The sequence below is a fragment of the Scardinius erythrophthalmus genome (assembly GCF_964197995.2).
Source record: "Scardinius erythrophthalmus genome assembly, chromosome: 3".
NCBI classification, from domain to species: Eukaryota; Metazoa; Chordata; class Actinopteri; order Cypriniformes; family Leuciscidae; genus Scardinius; species Scardinius erythrophthalmus.
This window is the reverse complement of record NC_138223.1, coordinates 17,539,117-17,551,777: the sequence shown is the minus strand read 5'-3', so window position 1 is coordinate 17,551,777 and position 12,661 is coordinate 17,539,117. Positions and strand designations below refer to the sequence as shown.

General features: G+C 37.7%; 1 long non-coding RNA gene across 1 annotated transcript; it reads left to right on the top strand.

Annotated features, from left to right (window-relative positions):
- Positions 1-11,533: 11,533 nt before the first annotated feature.
- On the top strand, positions 11,534-12,217 carry LOC308688212. The gene is made up of 2 exons (XR_014029847.1): positions 11,534-11,652; positions 11,899-12,217. It is a non-coding gene; the product is annotated as an uncharacterized lncRNA (long non-coding RNA).
- The last annotated feature ends 444 nt before the right edge of the window (positions 12,218-12,661 follow it).

Here is a 12,661-nt window from a genome sequence, read left to right as displayed (position 1 = left end):
ATGGTGGAGCCGGAGGATCGGGTGGAGCCTGTGGGAGTGAGGACAATGGTGGAGCCGGAGGATCGGGTGGAGCCTGTGGGAGTGAGGACAATGGTGGAGCCGGAGGATCGGGGTGGAGCCTGTGGGAGTGAGGACAACTGAGAAGCCGGAGAATCGGAGTTGAGCCTGTGGGAGTGTGGACAATGGTGGAGCCGAAGTATCGGGGTGGAGCCTGTGGGAGTGAGGACAATGGTGGAGCCAGAGGATCGGGTGGAGCCTGTGGGAGTGAGGACAATGGTGGAGCCGGAGGATCGGGTGGAGCCTGTGGGAGTGAGGTCAATGTTGGAGCCAGAGGATCGGGATGGAGCCTGGGGGAGTGAGGACAATGGTGGAGCTGGAGGATCGGGATGGAGCCTGGGGGAGTGAGGACATTGGTGGAACCAGAGGATGGGGGTGGAGCCTGTGGGAGTGAGGACAACTGAGAAGCCGGAGGATCGGAGTAGAGCCTGTGGGAGTGAGGACAATGGTGGAGTCGAAGGATCGGAGTAGAGCCTGTGGGAGTGAGGACAATGGTGGAGTCGAAAGGATCGGGGTGGAGCCTGTGGGAGTGAGGACAACTGAGAAGCTGGAGGATCGGAGTGGAGCCTGTGGGAGTGAGGACAACTGAGAAGCCGGAGGATCGGAGTAGAGCCTGTGGGAGTGAGGACAATGGTGGAGTCGAAGGATCGGAGTAGAGCCTGTGGGAGTGTGGACAATGGTGGAGCCGAAGGATCGGGGTGGAGCCTGTGGGAGTGAGGACAACTGAGAAGCCGGAGAATCGGAGTTGAGCCTGTGGGAGTGTGGACAATGGTGGAGCCGAAGTATCGGGGTGGAGCCTGTGGGAGTGTGGTCAATGGTGAAGCCGAAGGATCGGGGTGGAGCTTGTTGGAGTGAGGACAACGGTGGAACCAGAGGATGGGGGTGGAGCCTGTGGGAGTGAGCACAATGGCGAAACCAAAGGATCGGGGTGGAGCCTGTGGGAGTGAGGACAATGGCGGAGCAGGATCAAGATCAGTTCAGGAGCTAGCTAGTTAGTTTGTAGAAGTATTGATAAAAAGTTACCATAAATTACAGAAAAATGCTTGCACATGATGAATTCAGTCAATCGTGTAAAAAAATAATAATTAAATGACAAGTTGAAAGAGCCTTCTTGGGGGTCACAATATATTTTTTTACTTTATTACTTTTTATGTAATGCATGGGTAAAAATCATGAAGTAACAGGGTTATGTTATATGTTATGTTATCTAAGGTTATGTTTTCTGTCTAACGCGTGTAATAGTTGAAACTAAATTTGTAGAAAGTGCCATTTATTATCACGACACGAGGCCTGCAGTGTGGACCCATGTGCTGACATCTGGCACACATACACATGCAGAATTCTTAATGTGACCATAGAGCACAGCCTCTCGGAAATAAAGAATTAGCCTCCTCCAAAGTGAAGGGTTTCATATGCTTCTGGTTTCCATGGTGATTATTTTATTCACCTGTTGTCGTGGTTTCCGTTTGTCAGAAGAGCTTTCAAGAGGTCAGAGGTGACTGCCTGAGCCAACGTTAGAAAATAACAAGCAAAGCCTTAAAGTGTGGCAGTGCGCAAATGCCAATGTGCCATGCGTGCCCATAAAATAATGTTTTTTTGCTAATGCTTTTTTAAAGTGTCTATTTGTGTAAAGATTGAGATATAAACATGTTGTGTTTAAGTATTGATGTGCCTACAGGCAAAAACAACTCAGTGTGAGAGACGATTTTGTCTCCATATCACAGTTGGCAGCCCTTGTGTGTATATGAGTGTGTGTTCTGTTTCTGCAGTTGGCAGCTTGTGTAAAGCAGATTTTCTTTTTTCAGCTCATCAAACTCAATCTCTTCAAGCGTCTCGTACATGTCACCTCACAAACATTTTTATTCCGTTAACCCTTTGTTAAATGAAAACCACTGAGGACTTTTTTAGAAATGTATTTGACTGACGGCTAGGATGGAGGCTTGCGTCAGTGGGTCAGTGGGCAGGTCAGCTGGTGCTTGTAGCTTACTGGTTTAGGCTCTGGGACAGTAATTCAAATGTCACAGGTTTGATCCCAGATAGCAGGACATGTGAATTAGAGCATTACTAAAGGATCTTTATCTCTATTGCACCCTTGAGTGAGGCACTTAACTTACACTGCTCCAGGCCAACTGCCCCTGTCATTGATGTCCTATGTTGCTTTGGAAGAAAAATATCCCTTAAAAAATCTTTGGTATGTGTTTGATTGATTTTTAATTCATAGAAAAGTGTTCAGGACCATTTCACTTAGTTAATCTGATGTACTTTCGAGCCGAGTAAAACATGGTATACAAGATAAGAAAAACATTAAGTGGGACTTGATTTTACCCATCAGGAATTGATTGGATTGTAAAAAGTGGGCGTTACATACGAAGATGGAGCCAGATGGCTGGAGACAGGGGGTTGAATAATATCAATGACATCAGCTGAAAAGTTTATACTTTTTTCCCTCTTTTTTTTTTTTTTTTTTTTTGGAATAACATGCACCAATGAATAAAGCTGTTCAAACTGACAGTGATTTAATCTCTGGAGGTCGCTGAGCTGTTGGTTTCTGGCGAATAACTGTCTGCACTCTCATTAGTAGTTGCTACATTGTATCAATGCTGATTTGCAAAAAATGTCACTTATGCCACAGATAAGTCCGTCCATTCTGTCAGCCCAATGAGTCGAGTCTGCCTAGGACCCCATGGGGGTAGCCATTTGCAATGCCTTAAAAGCCGTAAGGACTGTTATAATTATGTGTTGGGTATGTTAAGGGTATAGGCTAAGCTAGCATGCTATACTGTGCTAGCAATATGCTAAGCAAGTAGGGGAGAGCGGGGCACAACCTAACGCTTTTTGACTTGCTCAGTTTGTGTAAACCTACTTAGGCAGTTTGTATAAACCTACTTAGGGTTCAGTGTATTTATTTTTTACACTCTAAAAAATAAAACATTGGGTCAACAAAAAAAATATGTTAACGTTTTCCACTAGAATTTTTATGTTAAGACTGCTGGCAGAATTACATTAATTCAAAGCGATGTTTTGAGTACGGTGAATTACTTTTTTTGGGCCACAATAAAACGCATTTCTAAGTAACATGAACTTAATAATTTTCAACATGAATGCAAGTAATTAAGTTGATCCAACATAATGTTTTAAGTTAGGTGAAGCAGTTTTTTTGGCCACAATAAAACACATTTCTAAGTAACATGAACTTAATAATTAAGTTGATCTCTGCAAGAGTTAAGTTGAGCCCTTTTGTTTTTATTTGAAGTTGATTACTCTTTTAAACATACATGTAACATTCATCTTTTAATATATTTCCCTTTCAAAACATTTAAATGAACTGTATTACCATGTCCTTTCTAATACAAAGCATACATTTTCTTAGAAATCAACCTATGTACTTCACTTCAAATCAAACATTCATTTTAAATGTATGGTCAATACACTGCCATTGGACAGGAACACAGAAAACATTCCATCACTGGATAGGTTTCGTTCGTTTATTTAAAGTGTGGTTTATGTCAGCTGAATGTGCGGAGCGATTTTCAGAGAAGATAAGGCAACGTTATTTCAGTAGGCTACAATTCACACCCAGCGGTAACTCAGCTAAAAAAAATCTCTGAATGCTTCACGTGAAACTTCGGTCTTCTGACCTTTTACCATCGTGTCAATTCTCTATTGATTTTGATGGTAATATCAATTTTGATTAACGTTAATATGAGCGAGGGAGGGAGGGAGAGCAAGACAGTGAGAGTGCGCGCGCGCGGCCGGAGGAGGGTCTCTCTCTCTGCTTGTTCTCTCAGTAAAATGCGCGGGCGCCTGTCACAATTATAAACAATAAAAACGAAATTTGGAAAACTAAAACGGAATTCATAGGGCCCTACATAACTCCGACTTGTTTTGAGCAAAGTATCTGAACAAATAGCGTAGCTACTAGCTAACTTTACCTTGGCACACAGACTAAGGTATAGCCTACTATCAACACTGCTCAAATTTCAGAGTAAGGAAATCCAGATTTCGGTATTCGGTTACAGTAGGCTATTACCAACAGAATCCTGAGCTAATGCGAATATGTTTAAGCATAAAATTACTTACCATTCACCACATTAAGCTTCAGCGAGTTTCAGCTGTGGCCACACTCGTCTGGCCTTAAACATGCGCATGGAAACTGTGGACCGTTTACACGTCATCAAATACTTTTTTACATCAACAGAACTTAAAATGAAATTAATCTTTGATCAACTGAAAATATTAAACTCTGACAAGTCATGATAGTATATTTAATCAATAGGCATAATTTGTGTGTCATCCCAGCTCAATAAAATAACAATTACAAGTAAAAAGTCTAACAGTATCTCAGAACTTGATTTTTTATGTCACATTCACAACAATATATATATTTAAGTAATGACTAAAGGTCCTCTGAATTAGTTTTTAGAGGCTGTTCCCCGCTCATCCCTACGCAGCAGTTTGCTTGCAATAACATGCCATATGTTATATTCTTTTAAATACGTAAATGCTCATAATAACATAAATAAATGATTCTGGGCTGAATAGAGTGCTGCAGGGATGACATATTTTTTGTAGGCCAACCTAAAAGTTACCCTGGTTCTCTTAACAAAAAAAAGTTTGTGATTCTTACATGTTTTGTTCATCAAGACAAACTTCACAAATTAAGTTTTAACACCTAAACACATTTGGCAGAAGTATAAAAGCTAACGTTTTAAACATTCTACACCAAGGTTACACTACTGGAATGCTATAGCACCATTACAAATGGTAAATTGCTTGTATTTAGCTAGTATTAATCATGACAAAATGGTAATGTCTTAAAAGTAGTAGGCTACATGACATTAAAGCAAAAAAAAAGTCAAATTAAAAAGTTCTAGTACATTGTGTTTTCAGTTAGCCTTCAATTAGTAGGCTACGCAAACAGCTCAGTCGATTAGCTTAGCCATAACTGGTTAATAAAAGCTCTTTTGATTTGCTAGAAGAACAAGATATCATAATAATACGTTATGTTTATAAAATTGAATAAGGGGGGATAGAATCTTGTACACCAGATTGCCAGCTCTGAAAATGAAAGATGTCTTGTTTCTTTTCTTGCTGCAAATCACTGTCAATGTGAACGCCCTTTAAAGTCGGCATGAAATGGAAATTGTGATAATCCTTTCTTTGTGATGAAAATGGCTTCTTGAACAAGAAAACATGTAGGACGGGACTTGATTTTGTCCAAGAGGGAGATGATTGGATCGTTGTTTGCTAATTGCTGTGATTTCATATGAGTAACAGGTTGCTGGAGGAAAAAAAAAAGATCGCTCAGCCCTTCATCAGATGTTGTTGTGAGGGGGATGGGAAGATTTGATTAAAGATTACAAGGACACATGAATAAAAAAAATAAAAAAAAATAAAAAAATTGTGATTGTGCACAGAAAAATCCTTTATAATAAACACTGCAGTATTATTGCATGGAAAAAAATAAGAACTGTCAATTTTGAGTTCATGGTGACTTTAAAACCAGGAACCATGTATTACGAAAGTAAATAAGGTAAGGTCTATTTTTAAAACTTTCCTAAGCCTTCACAAGCATCCGTTTTCTGATTTTCATTGAAATCAGTTTTGAGGGGCTATTACATCTGCAAAGTCATGCTTGTGTGTCCTGCTGTCAGCCAATGTCATGTCAAGTATATTGAGTTTGTCAGCTATACAATGGGTCCTAAAATGTACAAGAGGTGCAGTATGACAGAAAATGCCATATAAAATAATTTTGTCTTGTAAGGAAAACAATAAGCAACATCTGCACTAGTGTGTGCTGTAGCATTCCCACGGCATCTGTTCTGCTGCAGTTTGACAGAGAAAGAGAGAAAGAGAACAGGAAACATAACGCATTTTCTGAATATATGTAAGGACCCTGCTATTCCATTCAGACTCCCATGTGCACCTAAAAGCGTATGCTATGAAATGAAAGACACAAAGATAAACACAGCAGGGCAGCCGTGGGTCAGAGTATTTGCCTCTCATGGCATCATATTCAGAAAGGTCACATGTGTCCGGGTGGGCTTCCTGCTGCTAAGAGATCTTCATAATGAATCTGGATTAGACAGGGGCAGGGGATCCTATAAAAACTCTTGGGATGTCATGGATCTAATTTTACAGAACTTAATGAGTGTTTTCTGTGACTGTGAGAAAAAAGTTTTTATACACAGTGTATATATATACACACACACACAATTTTGGTATTCTTTTCATGATACGCTGAGAAGAAAGCACAAACGTATCCTATTTTATGCTACTGTTTCGCTTTCACTGGCATGATGAAACCCAGGTTTAACAGAAATCAAATATTTATGTTGGGCCTATATAAATATTAAATAATATAAATACATTTCCAAACCACAGCTGTTGTCAGTGTTACTAGCAACTGTACATCAAACACTTTGGATTGTAGCATTTAAAATATATATAGGCTATATTTCTTCATTTACACTACAGTCAAAAGTTTTTGAATGTTTCATAATCTCAAAAGGCCTCTGGTCTGAAGACTTACATCATTAAATGTTTGAAACTGGTTTTGTGGAAAAACATAACATTTTTGTCTATGTGTGAATAATATTTTGCATGTCCTTTATAAAAACTAAATTTGTTGTTGTGTTTGTCGTGCAAGCGAAGTGGCCAGCCTGAACTTCAACAACACCCCTAAAGTAACGAGCGCACACAGGTTTCCTGGATCTGATTAACAAAGTAGGCCAGAAACCAATTTAATAATTATGTAACTTTAAATTATTCTCTTTTTAATCAATTTACTATTGGCTGTTAGTGTTAGTCCCTCATTTGCACCAAACGCAAGAAATTTAACAACAACACTGCCACCAAGTGGACACAATGTGCAGTGTGGTTGCGGTAAGGTTTGAAATGAAATGGCAACAAGTGCAGAGTGCGAAGTACCCCACCATAATTGGGGGGTACTGCTCCTTCACTTCTTCTATGACCATCATGGTCCACTACCATATCAATCCCCACTGTGATCGCCAAGTGCAACATGTGTTGTGCAACACACATACAAGGTATAAACATGCGACAAACTGATAATCAGTAGGCTACAGAATATCTCATTATTATATATCCAAAAGAGAACTGTTTTGATCAACTCTCAAAAGTTAGAAGTTAAGTGCACTGAAATACCTTTCTAATTACTAGTAAAGTAATATCTTTACAAGAGGCCTATATTGCGCTATTTCAGGGTTTTTCCTGACTCAAAACGAGGCGGAGGTGGTAAAGTCATAATAATGTATTTTAATAATAAGATAATTAAATGTGTATTTTTTGTAGATAATCATATCGCTTAATTTGTTTCCCACATTTTTTTTTTTTTTTTGTGGAGCTTGGTATCTCTAGGGGGGTCTGGGGGGACGATATTTTTTTCCCCAGGATGGTAGGGGAAGACTCATGAATATTCATTGGGGAAGTCATCCCTGATTGGTCTGATGACCTGCCCCTAACCCTAAAACCTACCCGCCACTAGGGGTCTGATCCAATCAGGGATGACTTCCCTAATGAATATTCATGAGTCTTCCCCTACCATCCTGGGAAAAAAAACATCGCATCCGGGGGCATGCCCCCCGGGAAGCAAATTTTGAACATTATAAATTCATACATAAATTCATTAATTTGGTGCACTTTGAGTCACCCGAATCCACTATTAAAAATAAATAATCCACCCGCAAACCGCCTATATTCTTTGATTTAGATATCTGCATCTGATCATCACATTACAATTATTCAAATTCTCAGTGTTAAGCATGATAATATGGTAACATATCACACTGAAGTAGGCTGATTTAAAATTAACATTTATTTAAAATAAAAGTTCTTCTTTTGGCAAAATTACATTTCCTTAATAGCCTATAGAGAGGCTTTACTCCCTTCAAGCTTAAATTGTCAATGTTTCATTACATCACTGTTTGAAAACACTCAGAATAATTTTTTGTACCTTTATAAAGGGCATTTTCCCCTAATTTTATTAAATGTATGCTCCATCTTTCATTTCAAATTCTTAAATTTGATAAATATATTCAATTAAAATAAAGGCTGTTACCAATAAAATTAAGTAATTTACATTGAAAAATTATAACTGTATTAAATTAGATTATTTTAAATATTTTTGAATATACAAATAAGGAATGTTGAAAAAAAAATGATACTTTATGAAACAAGCGTTTTGTCATTCAACGTTGACACTTGCTTGAGAAGTTGAAGTCGTTCTCTATCTCCGTTGCTTCTAGCCACGGTGGTTAAAAATGGTACGGTCCACAATAGGGGTGTCTGAAATCGCTTTACATTAAAATGTTCCTACAGTGAAAATAGGAGTTGACTTGTGGAACACCCCCCCCCCCCCCCAATAGTTTAGCTAGTTTTTATATAGGCTAGCTAAACAGATTTGCAATAGTTTGGTTTTCAAGTATGACATTGTAGCCTATCGGGCAGTTTGACGCTTGTAGATTAGGGCAGATCACAATCAACCGGATGTCATAACTCATAAAACCATTTCCACTATTTATATGGGATTTATTATTAGTCCATTATGTCTAACATCATATTCTAAAACAGGAAGGAACATAGGCTACAGACATGTGAAGCGTTTCAGTGAAGAGAATAGAGCTTTCTCTGTGGGGGGTCAAGTTGCGTGTGAAAGGTTAAGAAGGAAACACCTGGTCAAATAAATAAATAAAACAGCCATTACGTAAATTATATTGTTCTTTTGTTGACACACAACCATGATGCAGGTGTTTAATCCACCCAAACTTCAAGAAGAGTAGTTTAAGCTTAGCGTGTGAGTTTCTCCCCACATTCTGAATGACGTAGGGTAGGCTATAGGCTATTCATTTTAGCGGGTGAGGCAGTGATTTCAATAGTAATCCGCGCGACTGAGTTTCGCTGGAGAGAGAAAAGGTTCCCCGCGCACATTTCGCTCCTATTTAAGTTGGTCACTTGAATTCGCCTCGTTGACCAACAGAAAGCTGCTTGGGTTAAAATTACGCCGAAATGATGTTTATAACATGCACTGTAAAAAATTATTCTGTGGCTTAGTAAATATTACAGAAATTTTTAACTTTATTAACTTAATAAAATCTCTGTATATCGTTTACTTGATTGTTTGAGTTAAACATACCAAAATAATTGAGTAAAAATCCAACAGTTAATTTTATCTAAAATTTACAGATATATTTAAGTTTTTTTCAATAAAATAATTTAGTATTTGACTAACCAATTATTTCTTTATAATATACTTAAAGGGACAATAAGTAACTTTTTAGGTATTTATTATCTAAAATCAATATTTTTTTTCATAAATATGTCCTCAATGGTGTCCAAATACCTCTGCCAATGATCTGACTTATCCTCGTAAACGAAGAATTTATTATCTTTATATACATGGGACGGGTAGGTCCACGGAGGCTTCCATGTAGTTCCGCCATCTTGAAAAACTATAATAGCAGAGAGGGACAAAAAGTACTAGGCCAACGCGTTTCCACAACGCGTTTTCGTTCAGAGCCCGCGTCAAGTGACTGAAACCAGCAGAAAGGGAGCAGAGCAGTGAGAGGCGCTTTTGTCACTGCCCCGGCAAGTTTAAAAGGCTGCACTGCACGGTTAAGTCAAAGGATAACGAGTCCTCTTAGTCGAAAAACTCCACAATAAGACCGTAAAAGGAAACGTGATCGGAGATTACAAAAACAAGGGTTATTAGCTATAATGTCGGGATAGCTAATGCAGGAGAAAGCTTTCAAAAGAGACGCTGAAGTTGCCTGCTTTCTTCTCGACAGGTAAGTCAATGTTAAGGTCTTAATTACAGGCTTTTTATTTTTTTATTAGCCTATATAGACCAGCGTTTCCCAGCGGGAAACTGTGTAAAAAAAAAAACAAATCTTTACCATCAATCTCGGATCGTCGGAAGTCTCTAATAACAACAAATAATGCGCACAAATTTATAATACAAATGCAAATCATAAGTTTTTGGCGTTGAATTGCGGAGGTTGCGCTTGCATGTGATTTTATTCCCGTGCCTCATTCCCAGTGCGTCCACATAAAGCTGCCTATTTTTCATTGATGCGCTTACAGTCAAATACACACGAATTGTCACAACGTCCGTCTTGCCGCGTATTCACATCGGTTGTGCTGCTGTCAACGCAACGCGTGCGATTAATATTTTTCAATTTAACACGTTAAAAATATTTAACGCAATTAAAGCAGCATTTTTTTCTGTCATCCTTTGGCTAGCGTTACATTATATAATCACGTTCTTCTTCATGCAAATGCTTCTAACCATGCAAGCGAGAAAATACAAAAGAGAATGCGCTGTCCTGTGATGCTGACACGACGCGCGCCAGACTCGACTTCTCTTTCGAGCTTTCGCTTTGAGTATCCTCATGAGAGCAGTCTTAAATTAGTTAAATAAAGTCTTAAATGAACGTTAAGAGTTGTGAGAAAATGGGACGCTTGTGGGATCCACATGTGACAGTGCAGCAGTGACATCAGAATCAAATAACACTTCATTCATAAAAAGATGCCATTAAACAATTATTTGAAATATACTGTCTTTATGATGTTTCTACATTAATTTGGAGATTTACTGTGAAATTATTAGGCTACATAAAATATAGTAAAAACAAGCTATCTTGTGCAATTATAACAAAATTATATATTATATAAAATAAAAAATGTTTAATTCATTCATTCATTTGTAACATGCATGAACGAAGAAAAAAAAAGGAACAGGAAGAAGAAAATCTTATGGTAGCCTACCTGTCATTTATTTGTGCACATAAAAAAAAAAACAAAAAAAAAACAAAACCAGCACATTTCAAAGTATAGTATCAAAGTAGTATCGTGACAACACTAGTGTAGGGTGCCACACATTTTTTTTAAATTTCAAAGGGTGCCTTGACTGAAAAAAGGTTGGGAAACACTGATATAGACAGTAGAACATAGTTAAAAGTTAAACAGGCTCTTTGATGAATAGCAGCTATTGAGTAAAGTAGAGATGGTCCTATAAACAAGGTTGTAAGTTTTGTTTGTTCAAAACTGTAACATTCGTTTGTTCGTTGTGTCAAGTTGTAGTTTGTTTGAAATAACAAACCAGTTCACCAGAAGGAAAACTCGACGAGGTGCTATTAGAAGACATCCTGTCAAAGCTTTTTGGTACATATCGCTTACCGTAGATGCAACGCGCATTTGAAAACGCGAGGCGCTGGAGAGCAAAATTAGTTTGATTGCAAAATACAAATTCACCACTAGATGGGAGTAATTCTTACTTACTGCCCCTTTAATATATATGTGAAATTTCTATCAAAATATTTGAGAATGTTTAATTAAACTGATCTGTTTCAAGAAACAAAAAAATTACTTAATTCAAATCAATATTATTAATATATTTAACACGCTCTTAAAATTGAGTAAGTTTACTCAATTAAAACAATGCCCCCCCTCCCCCACCCTCTGACGTGACGAAAACTCGACGGTTGGAGTGAGCGTGGCTGTTTGAACTCTCCAGTCAAGAACAACAGCTCTCTTCTCAGCGTCGCAGATTTGGTGCATTTTCACTGTGAAATTCAGGTTGGTGTATGTTTTATTTTATCTATAAAATCATTACTGTGCTTTAAATCATATTTAATGCAAAACAACATAGCCTACAGAGGCGTAATTCGACACCTAAACGAGACGAGAGCCGCGTTTGTCTTTTTGCGTGATTGAAACGCTTTGCATAAACACATGACTGACTTTCATAATGATAATGAATATAATTATTATCATTTGGATGATAAAATGTCCTCAGAACTATCACTTTTTGTTTATTGGCAGGTTATGTCAGTCGCTCGCAGTATATTTCGGCTGTGCCTCAGACAGTGACTGTGAGTGAAATGAAAGACGGCGGTATGAAGTTCAAAGTTCACCCGCAGAGCGCGAGTCTGTCTCCGGCACGAGGACCAGCGCAGATTCGGTGGATATTGGATAACAGAGTGGTTGATTACACTTGAATTTGGCTACCTGAATGTTTAAATATTTCATTTTTACTTGTTAAATAAGTTTAAATGCAGGCAATATTGTATACATGAAAAAACAGTCTAAAATGTGCTGTATTGCTGTACTCATTGAAAATAAAGGCCAATGTAATGTATAATGGTGGTTGTCTGGAGTACTATTTTTACAAAGGTTTAGAGAAAATAAAAAAGTTAATATTACTCATTAATAAAAACAGTTAATATTACTCATAAATATTGTTTTTTTAATGTTTAAATGTTAAATTATTTCTACTCAATTTTATTTGTTAATGTACCAGATGCAGTTACTCAGATTTACTTAATTTTTTTACTTGCATTTACTCAATTCATACAGTATATTTCATTGATTTCACAGCTTTAAAATTTACTCAATTTTTTTGAGTGTAAAAATGTTTCACCAATAAAATTGAGTAAATAATAGTTAAACTTTTTACAGTGTGTGCTTTAGGCCTATGTAGCCTAAATAAATTAAATAAAATAAAACACTTTTTATATCAGTGAGCTGTAGGCTATAGCACAAATCACAATTATTTGGCAGAACTATTAATTTCAAAACATCCAAT